Consider the following 10,209-nt stretch of genomic DNA (forward strand, 5'->3'; position numbering starts at 1 on the left):
CAACATACTGCTAAACACTCAATGCAAAATGTTAGTTATGAAATCTAAACTAAATATAAGTTTTGCTTTCAGGTTTTGCATTTATTGAAAAATTGCACTCAGGGGTCAATCAGGGATGTTGAAATACTGTTGTATACTTTTCTGCCATCAGGTCTTCGGATAGTTATCTAGTTTAGGTTAAACTCGCATCTTGGGTAACTCATCTGTGGCATGTTGTTATTTACTTCAAACTTTTTCACAACAGAAGTTGTTAGCTTTAAAATAACCAGCTTTTAAATGTTAAATAATGCACATTAGCTTGCACTGATGATTTTGGTTTGTACATTTGTAAAGATTTAAAGGCCTTATTCTCATTTTAAACAGTATAACAAAGAGGCTGCTGCAGTAATGCTCAATAATGAAGCAGAATTTAACACTGTAGAAAATACTTAAGCATTAAAAAGTAATGGGTTCCATTAGGTATGGCCAGTGGATAAAAAACGTTTATTGAACTTTAAAAATTCATGTAAAATCACAGGGGCACCTCATAGGAACTGCATTATTTAAAACGTGTCAGTAGCTGAGCAGAAGTCCAATAAGTGGAGAACAAATGTGATTGGTAGCCTCCCGCCATTACATCTATGGTTAAAAAAATTTAAAAAACAAAACATTTAATTAACTTCACAGAAAGTGTATGGAAGGATTCTATGGAAGGCGTTGAGGTGTAATGGATTGGGAATGAGTCCAGTTTTCAGGAACCTGCACAAGGTATGATCTATATGAATCATCACTGTTTCAGGGATTTGAAGCAACCTGCAAATCCAAATGCAGAAGACCAAAGTAGAATGCAGCGGGACTGTCTCTAGTCTCTGAAAGACTGTTTTAGGGGCTTTGATGTCAGATTGCCAATTGCTGCTGCAGTTTTTTTGCTTTTGTTTTACTTCTGTGCCAACTCTTTAGGCACTATAGCCAGGCAATTCAAATATGGGCAGACATTCTACATTAAACTGATATTGGTATCTTATGCAAGTGGCCATACAAACTGACAATCTGTCTATGCCCAGATTTGTTTATAGTTTCAAGTTTTCAACTTTTTTTTTAATCTCAATTTTAATTAAATATACAAAAATCAAAACAAGAGAAACCCATAACAGCCGGTCTATCAATCTTTTTTTTTTTTTACAGTTTTTTACAGCCTTTAGCTATAAATTGGTTTTGGTCGCTAGAGCCAGGAAGAGCAATTTTAGCTTTTTCTGCTGGTAAATGGGAAAAGGGGCAGCCAAGAACAGAAAATCTTTAAAACGTGAATTTATTTAAAAAAACAAAAACAACCCAAACTATTAAATATTTTGAAATCTGAAGAAAGAGAGAAAAAAAGAAAGAAAGAGAAAAGAAATGTCATAATAAATTACAACTTTTTGCTTTTACTTTGTAAGTCTATGTCAAGTATGTAGGTGTCTTTTTCTTTGGAAAAAGACCCTGTTCTCAGGATTTTGTGAAATGTTAAATCTGTGCCTCACATTCCCTGGCAGTGATTTTCACATTTGGTCTAATAGCTTAAAATCTGATTCTAAATTTTATGTGTAACTCTATTACATCATATGGCAGAACGTCACTACCGAATTCTAAATACCTGAAAAAAGAAAAATTACACAGCAGGTTTTTATCAACTGCTAAAAAATCAATATTTATGGAAAATTACATAAACTACAACTAATATCTGATTTAAACAGAAAAAACATGATACAAGAAGAAGAAAGAAAACATTGGATTTGACTGAGTTTGTTTAAAAGTTCAACTCCAAAAAACAGCAGAAACTGCTTTAGTTTTAGTTTTCACTTATCCTTTAAAGAAAAATCAAGGATATGTTACTATAAAGGCAAACATCTCTCAACAGACTGAGTGATCAAAACAACATAGTTCAAAACAACACTTTTCAATTTGCTTCTTCACTACTTCACCAGTTACAATCACCGCACTACAGTTGAGGATGACAGAGGCAACAACGAAATCCTTCTCACTGTGCAAAGAGTTCTTCCCCCAGGCTAAGTGTTAAATGCTTTAGACCTTAAAACCCCTTAAAGGGCTCATGTAAGAACTCCAGTGGGCATTATGCCAATACTTTCAATCATCACTTAGGACCCACTCTCTGGACGCCATTAGATGATGAATTCCAATTTTCAATTTCAAGCATTGCTGTTTTGGTGGCTTGTGTCCAGAGGGAAGTGTTTCTTGTGCAAACAGCAGTCAGGATACCAGATTGTGTAATTGTCTACGTCCGCTATTCACGAGGATGGGGGTGGCTTGAGTCTTTGTGGCTTTTTTTTTTTAATTAGAAAACTATAAAACATGTATAAATATCACAAATTTGCAAGAGAATAGTTGTTTCTCCTCATTTGATACGTCAATAACTCAGCAACATAAAACAAAGACGGCGTAAAGTATGGTGTGGATTCAAATCGGTTTGCTATATCTTGACTTCAACTTTCCGTAACAGTGTCCTTTCTCATGGTTTCAGTGCTTTATAAGAAAGCACATATTATGCATATTAGTTTGAATTCAGTGGGAGATAATGAATTTTTCTCTGCGCATGCTCCCTTGATACAAATCTCTCCCTTCTTTTCTATTTTGTGAAGACAGAGCAAGCGATCTCTAAGGAAAAATCACACGAGGGCTGAGGGCTGATTGTGCTATTCAATGGAAGCGTTATTACAATCAGTCCATGGCTGGCAATGCAGACAAATTACTGATAGGGAGTCTCAAAGAGAAGGAGAAAAACCAAAGAAAGGAAACCGAAGGAGATGATATCAGTCTATCACAAATCCTGCCACCACCATTGAGAACTTTTAATTTGTTCAAACTGTCATGGCTGACTACATTTTGAAACCTTTGTTTGTCATCAGATGAAGTGAAATGCATTTGGATTCCTTGTGATACCCAATATATGTGGGAAAATGATTTACTTTTTTCCCCTCAGTGTGTTATTGACTTAATGGTGTATCATAGCAGTTAGTTGAGGGGATGTATACAGAGCTGGACTCTATGTGTGTGTGAGTGTATGTGAATGGCATTGAGAGGCGAGGGGAGAAATTGGACTGTCTGGCAGTATTATAGCAGCTATCAAACCCTGCTGCTGCAGCAGTGCTCATAATCAGAGCCAGGGAGGCAAATTGACTGCTGAATAGATTTTGAGTTTTGCCTCTTGTTGAAATGCCCTGTCAAAACTGAATAGAATCCTAGCTGGAGGCTTGCGACATTGCATTTTTTTCTTGTGGAAATTATTCACTTATAATAGGGTGGATGACCTTTGACATTGTAGGGATGTGTCATTCAGCTAATGGCCTCATCCTGAGTCATAAACTCACGCGCGAGAGAGAAGAGGTGGGCTGAATTCATTCCCTCATTTGACATAAACCACTGTAAGCGGGATACTGCTATTAATTCATATTTGTCTTAACAATTGGAAACATGACTCTTGTTGAAGTGAGAATTGGGTACGAGCCTGCCCAACACCATGAAATCACTGACAGCAGCCCTAAGGGTTCTCTGTTAATTAAATCACCCACCTGCATACGGAAGAAAGTGGCCACATATGTTTATGCTAATGCACACAGCATATAGCAAAAGGTCTAATAAACCCTGGCATCCCTGCGAATTGGCAAAATGAGTTCTGTGCTTGGAACAGCACTGCCTTGTGAAACTAAGTAAATCTAAATCAAAGAACGTGGTAGTCACCTATGGGCTTCTTCCAAATCACGTCAGAGGGTTTTTTCACAGTCCAGCGTATTAGATAGATGCTTCAACCTGCACTGCCACTTGTTCTCAAAGACCCGACTGAGCCACTTAACTGGCCTGTCGTTTGATATTGAATTTGGCAGTTAAAAAAAAAAGAAGTTAAAATTAGAATGTTCCTGAGTGGCCCTAATTTCCCCGGATGACAGTGTTGGTTTTCTACTTTGGTGGGCACTGCTGTTTAGACAAGGGAGACTACCTGCCATGGGACATTGTGGGTAATAACGCATTGGCATTGCACCAACTTAAAGTAGATCTGACAGCAAGGGCACAGAGAGCCATTACTGCCTGTCTAGAGGATTTATGGGCTATTTAGGTAAATGTGATGGGTGCTTATCGTGGCAAAATTATTACTGTCAGAAAAACTTGAAAGAAAAACAAAATATTTCCCATTGATACAAAAAGGGTTGTACTTTATGCTTTTCATGTAGTTAGTAAAGCAGAGGTTATGTAGAACACACATTTAGAAAACAAATACAAAAATTCAAGGTCTGTATCTTGTAAACTCTTTTGTTATTATAATCTTTAAGAGAATGGGACACATTTAATCTGAAAAGAAAATCATCTAAACCTAGAAGCCCAAAAACACTTTAAAAAATCATGACAAAGGACTGTTTAATGAAGGGCATTACATCAGAAATTCCTCTCGCCGGAGACTTCACATAAGATAAACACATGAAATGAAAAGTTTGAAACTGAAACATTAGCTAAGGACTGGAAATCAGTGTGTGCTCGAGGTCAAACTGTGGCTAACTACCTCAGATTAAAACATCACAGTTATTTAAATTGCTTAAGTTGTTATGATAAAGCAGGAATTTACACTAAATGCAAAAGGAAAACCATTTTACTATATTTTAGCAGTGCAGAAAGATTAAAGCAATTTGGGAAGAGGTCAGGGTGACATGACAAAATAATTTAAAAAGTACTGGCTGACAAATGTGTTGTCTATATTTGCTCCAAAATGATTCTCTCTCTTGCAGGTGACTGTCAGAATATTACATGTGAATTTAACAATTTTACTGTACCACCAGTTTTTCCAAGTTTTGGCAAATCCACTTCAACTTACATGATTCAGCTGTCAGTAAAGTGTATTTTTATGTTTACTTGTAGGTTTTCACTGTCATGGACCATAGTTCAGCACACAAGCTGGACCCAGAAGCAGAGACAACATGCCAAGGTGCACGCAAAATAAACTTTATTTTAACTAAGGGTGCCCCGGAAGGGTCAAAGGAAAACACGCCAGGTAACTAAAAAACCAAGGGACCAGGAAATAACTGAGGAACGCCGTAATCGGGACTGTGGGAGGCTGCAACAGAAAGAGGAAGAGGGTTACTGGGGAACGGAGAAATAACAGCATACGTGGGTAGAGAATTAATCTTACAGTCCAGATGGGGCCGTGGGAACCAGAGGGAGGGGTGAGGGTCTGCGGGGAAGCTCCAGGTGAATAGAGGAGACGAGTGCCGGTAGTGATCCAAAAACTCCAGGCGGGCAGGAAGACAGGCAGGAGAGGGCTCCAAACACGCCGAGCTGTTACCTAAGCGCACAAGGAAAGGGTTAGCGTTTGTTCCAGCAAAAGAGAATTTCGCAACCGCCTTCACGTGGAAGCATGTTACCGCTGAGAGGCGACTAACGGACTGGCGTGGAGCACACCCGTGGGCGTGGGCATCCCATCAGCTCCTTGGACACCGGGCCGCGGACCATGACTGTTACTTCTTACCTCTTCCCTCTGTAACTAGTTACATCACATGTATTTATTTTTGGTCACATTTACTTTGTGTGGATTATAGTACACCCATTCATATTGACATGACTAATTTTACTGATTTCATACATCAGACTGTTATTAGTGTTTTGTTATTGTTTTTAAATAAACATTTGTAAATTGTTCTCTTGTGTCCTTTCCCATTTTTTGTCATAGCCCATGAGCCAGGTTGTGACAAAATCTGGGCTGTTTAGAGATGGTTTTGTGATATTTTGTTGATTTGGTTAATATTTGAATTTTGCACAGCACTGTTCTGTCTGTTTTGGTTGGTGTTTAAATTTTTTGTAAATTTTACAATTATTTTATAAGTGTCGTGCTACCGTTGAACCTGTCAACCTGTTATTTCTTATTGATCACAGTAAACAAAAGTGCAACACCTGTTTCGGTTCATAGTCTGGAGTTTGTTGTAGCACCTCCGTTTTGGTGTGCTTTTGTTTAGTGTCACACAGGTTTAAACCTCTCTGATCACATAAGTTGTTCAAGAGGGAAAGGACGGGACAAGACCAATCTGACTTGAGTGAGTTTTTTTCTCTCTTTGGTGGTTGTGTTTGGAGAAGATTTGGTGATTTTGCTTGAAATAATTGGGAGTTTTGGGCTCAATCTTGGTGCGTTTCTGAGTTGAGCATAGTTTTTTTTTCTCCTTTTCATGCATATTGTTTTTCTAAAGCAGTGTGAACGTTTCCCCAGTAGGTTTAGTGATGTTCCTCTTTAGGATCAGTGTGAAGGGCACTGTAGCGTTACAGCCAACTGTGGTTAAAGCTTTGCTTGGGAGTACATCTGTGGATATCAGTAGAGTTGCTGGTGTCTCTTGCCCCCTAGTCCATTGGGCTCTGGTACATCGATACCCACCACAAGTGCTGTATGACAATTAGGGAGGAGATTTGCAATAGATTAGTTAGGGGAAGTTGCAGTTATTTATATGTGTACATGAGAATCTGTCTGTTTTGAGAAGTGCAACTTAAAACATTTACTGCTTATCCATCAGAGGAGTTGTTGGAAAAATGCACCAAGGAGCAGTTGTTGACATTTGTTGAGCATTATTCTGTTCCTGTGACAGATAAACATCTCAAAGAACCGATCAAAGTGTCTTTGAAATTAAAGTTATTGGAAATGGGTCTTATTAAGGCTGGCCAAGAAGGGTTTTCTTCTGTGTTTCATCCAATTCCAGAGGAAGTGCTTCACTTCAGTTTTCTGGACTAACATTTGAGCAACAAGAAGAGCTCCTTTTAATTCAATTGGAAACATGAATTGGAAGTTAAAAAGCAAATTGAAGTTGAGATGATTCGTCAGGAAACAGAAAACAACAAGGCTGGACATTTCTCGTTTGTCCTTGGAAAAATAGGATGCTGATTTAGTGGGAAATTGTCCACTGTGCATCCTTTGGACAATAATGTTTAGTTCCTCAATTTAACAAAAAGGACACAAATTCTGTTTTTTCTTTTTTTTTAATTTAAGTGTGTTTCTAAAGCAAGAGACTGGTTGGATGCAGAGTGTGCGCTGTTGCTTCAGTGTGTCCTCAATGGTAAGGCAAAGGTGATCTTTGAACTTTAACGATAGCTCTATTTTACGCCAAAATAAAGACAGCTGTGCTTAAAGCTCATGAGGTCATTCCAGATGCATACAGGCAGAGGTTCAGAACATAAAAGAAAAGAGATAAACAAAAGGAAAGTAAATATGTTTGAGTTTGCCTGAGACTTAATAAGTAATTTTAAACGGTGGCTAGGCGCACTTGAAATTTCCACATTTAATCACTTGTGTTAGTTAATGATTTTGGAGCAGTTTAAAAACATGTTGTGGTTCAAGTAGCAACATATATCACTGACAAAAAAGACACAACTGCTACTGAAGCTGCTGTGTCAGCAGATGAGTTTGCGCTGTTCCATAAGAGTGATTATCGAGAGCGCAAACTAACGGCGGAGAGGAGAGGTTCTAGTTTGTTTTGGGTTTTTTTTTTGGTTAATCACATACGACCAAGTAAGGTTGACTGGTTTAAATTAGATCCCAGGCACTGACAGAAATCTGATTAAAATGGATGTCTGCAATTACTGTCATGAAGGGGGTCACTGGAAGGCAGAATGTCCTGGGTTGCAGGCTAAAACCAAAGGAATTAAATCTGCACCTGTTACATTTGGTGGATGCAAAAAGCCTAATAATGATTTGTCCATTCCTGCTGTTTTGGATGACTATATCCCTTTTATTAGGGATGGTTTTGTTTCCTTGGCAGAAGGTGAGGATAAAGTCCCAGATAAAATTCTAAGGGACACAGCAGCCGATGACTCGGATTTTGACACTTTCTAAAGGTGTTTTTGTGGGACTGTTATGGATTGCAACATGAGTAAAAAGTGCAAAAATGTTTAATGTTGGTGTTTATTATAGAAAATATTTTTAAGAGAAACCATAACCAGCCATGCTATCTCAATGAGAAATCAGTGTTACACTTCTTTGTTGCTGTTAGCCCTATATCTTTATATTGAGGATGTGGATCTTTAAAAAAAGACGGCTTTAGATATATATATTTCTTAATTGTAGTGCAGTTACACTAGAGTAAAAATAGGATATCAACCTCCTTGCAAATAGAAAAATCTGTGATTTTCCAGTTATTGCATTCAACTTTTTTTCATTTGGTGACAAATTGTGACAACTGGCTGATTGATCATACAATGCCCTGAGCATCTGGGCATTGTCCATTTCTGTGGATGTACATAGCAACAGATTTGAAACAGTTTACAAAAGATATGCAATTTTCACTGATTTATCACAGTTAATTGCTGTGTTATCACAAACAGATTGTATGTAATTGCCAGCTTTACCCCATTCAACTACCAACTGATAACAGACTGGCTCTATCTTGTTGCCATTTTATCTCTGACACACCAAAGTTGCTTTCAGACTTGGTCCCAGTTTGTAGCAAACATTTCATTACCAATGAGATTACAAGCTCATTGCACCTGTTCCAGTCTCCAAAAGCTAAAGAAAGGATTAAGGAAATCAATTTTCTTGAAAAGGAAGTAAGTATTAAATGCTACTTAAATAATAGTGAACAGTATATTTTTTATGGGGACTACCCAAGGTAAGATGCATTCAAAATAAGATACACTATCCATGGTCAGGGTAATGAAAGCATATATCATCTATGCAGTCCAACAATGTGCCTTAGCTGAACAGATGTATCTTATTTTGTTTTTGTGGTCTTTCAAAAATCTTGGTGAGCAAAGGACGTTTTTTCCGCCTTAGGAAAAGACAATAAAGTCATATTCTATTCCCAGGCCAATGCCTTGCAGACTCCAAATGCAACCTTTATGCTACTACCGGTTCACCACTCTCATCACTACTCTGCTTCAATTTTTGTCCATATTTCAGCCTCATCAGATGATTTCTGCAGTCATTTTAGTAAATATGAAGACATTATGATACAGACAGAGCTGACAGCCACTATATGTTCTCCCATTCTGCAATCTTCACAAAGCTTTCTGCACTACATCCATGCTCCAGTGCTTCTTCTGTCCCTTAATCGCTGGTCCTTAGCGGGACCACTGAATGTCATTACCGGCTCCTCTGAGCTGCTGACAGACACATGCTGGGGCCCAGGAATGGCACAAGCTCCCCAAAAATCTCATTACCACCGAGTCACATACATAGCTGAGAGAATGAAACAGGATGTCCACTCTCACACCATCTTCATTACATACCCCGCTGTGTCACTGAGAGAGCAAAATGTTTGAAGACAAATGGTCATTCCATTCTTCTTCTACTTGTCAGCCCTATTATTAAAGTTCACAAGAGTTTTACCTCCTGTGAAAAGCTAACTCGCCCTCCACTCTCTCAAATCACTAATTCCTTTGAAGAACATGCAAAAGCCATTATGTCATATATACGTGTATATTATCATTCATATTATCATCAATTCAGAGAATACGTGCTTCTTTTGCGGTGGAGGAACACCAAAGTAATTGCTTACAGAGCTTGCTTATTCAACATCTTTAAGACTTCTGAACAAATGTCTGTCCTCCTCCAGAACATCTAATGTACGCAAACAAGCATTCCAACTTCTTATCTGGTATGCGTTTTTTATTTTGACAGCAAATGCGCACCTGCGGACTATTTATGTGCAGCCCTGTTTATAGTTTCCTGTGTAGGGATGGGTATCGAAAACCGGTTCTTGTTGAGAACCGGTTCCCACTGTTTCAATTCCTTGGAATCGTTTGCCATTTTTGCAAACGATTCCCATATCGATTCCAGTCGCCCCGAATGACGTCACCACGTTGCGGAGCGTCATTTACCTGGCAGGAAACACGGCACGTAAGCGACTCAAACGCTCAAAAGTTTGGTTATACTTTACGAGAACGGATGACAACAGGGCAACTTGCAATACTTGCAAAGTAGATATTTCATTTAAGGGAGGAAACACTACGAATATGCAAAAGCATTTGCTCACAAAACACGATGACCTTAAATGAATGTCGTGTTTTTAATTCCGCTCCGGACTCGTGAATCTCAACCCAGCAGCAGCGGTAACGTTTGCACGTCCTCTCCCGTTAATGCGGCAGGTAAATAATCAACTAACAGTGCATATTATGTTAGCGCGATCTGCCTTATTACAAAACCTGCCATTACTGTGCATTTAGGTGACCATGATGAGAGAGACAGACAGAGTCTGGCTCAGATGCTGGCAGCTC

This window comes from Haplochromis burtoni, unplaced genomic scaffold (genome assembly GCF_018398535.1).
Source record: "Haplochromis burtoni strain Fernald_Lab_line unplaced genomic scaffold, NCSU_Asbu1 Contig_1028, whole genome shotgun sequence".
Taxonomy (NCBI): Eukaryota; Metazoa; Chordata; class Actinopteri; order Cichliformes; family Cichlidae; genus Haplochromis; species Haplochromis burtoni.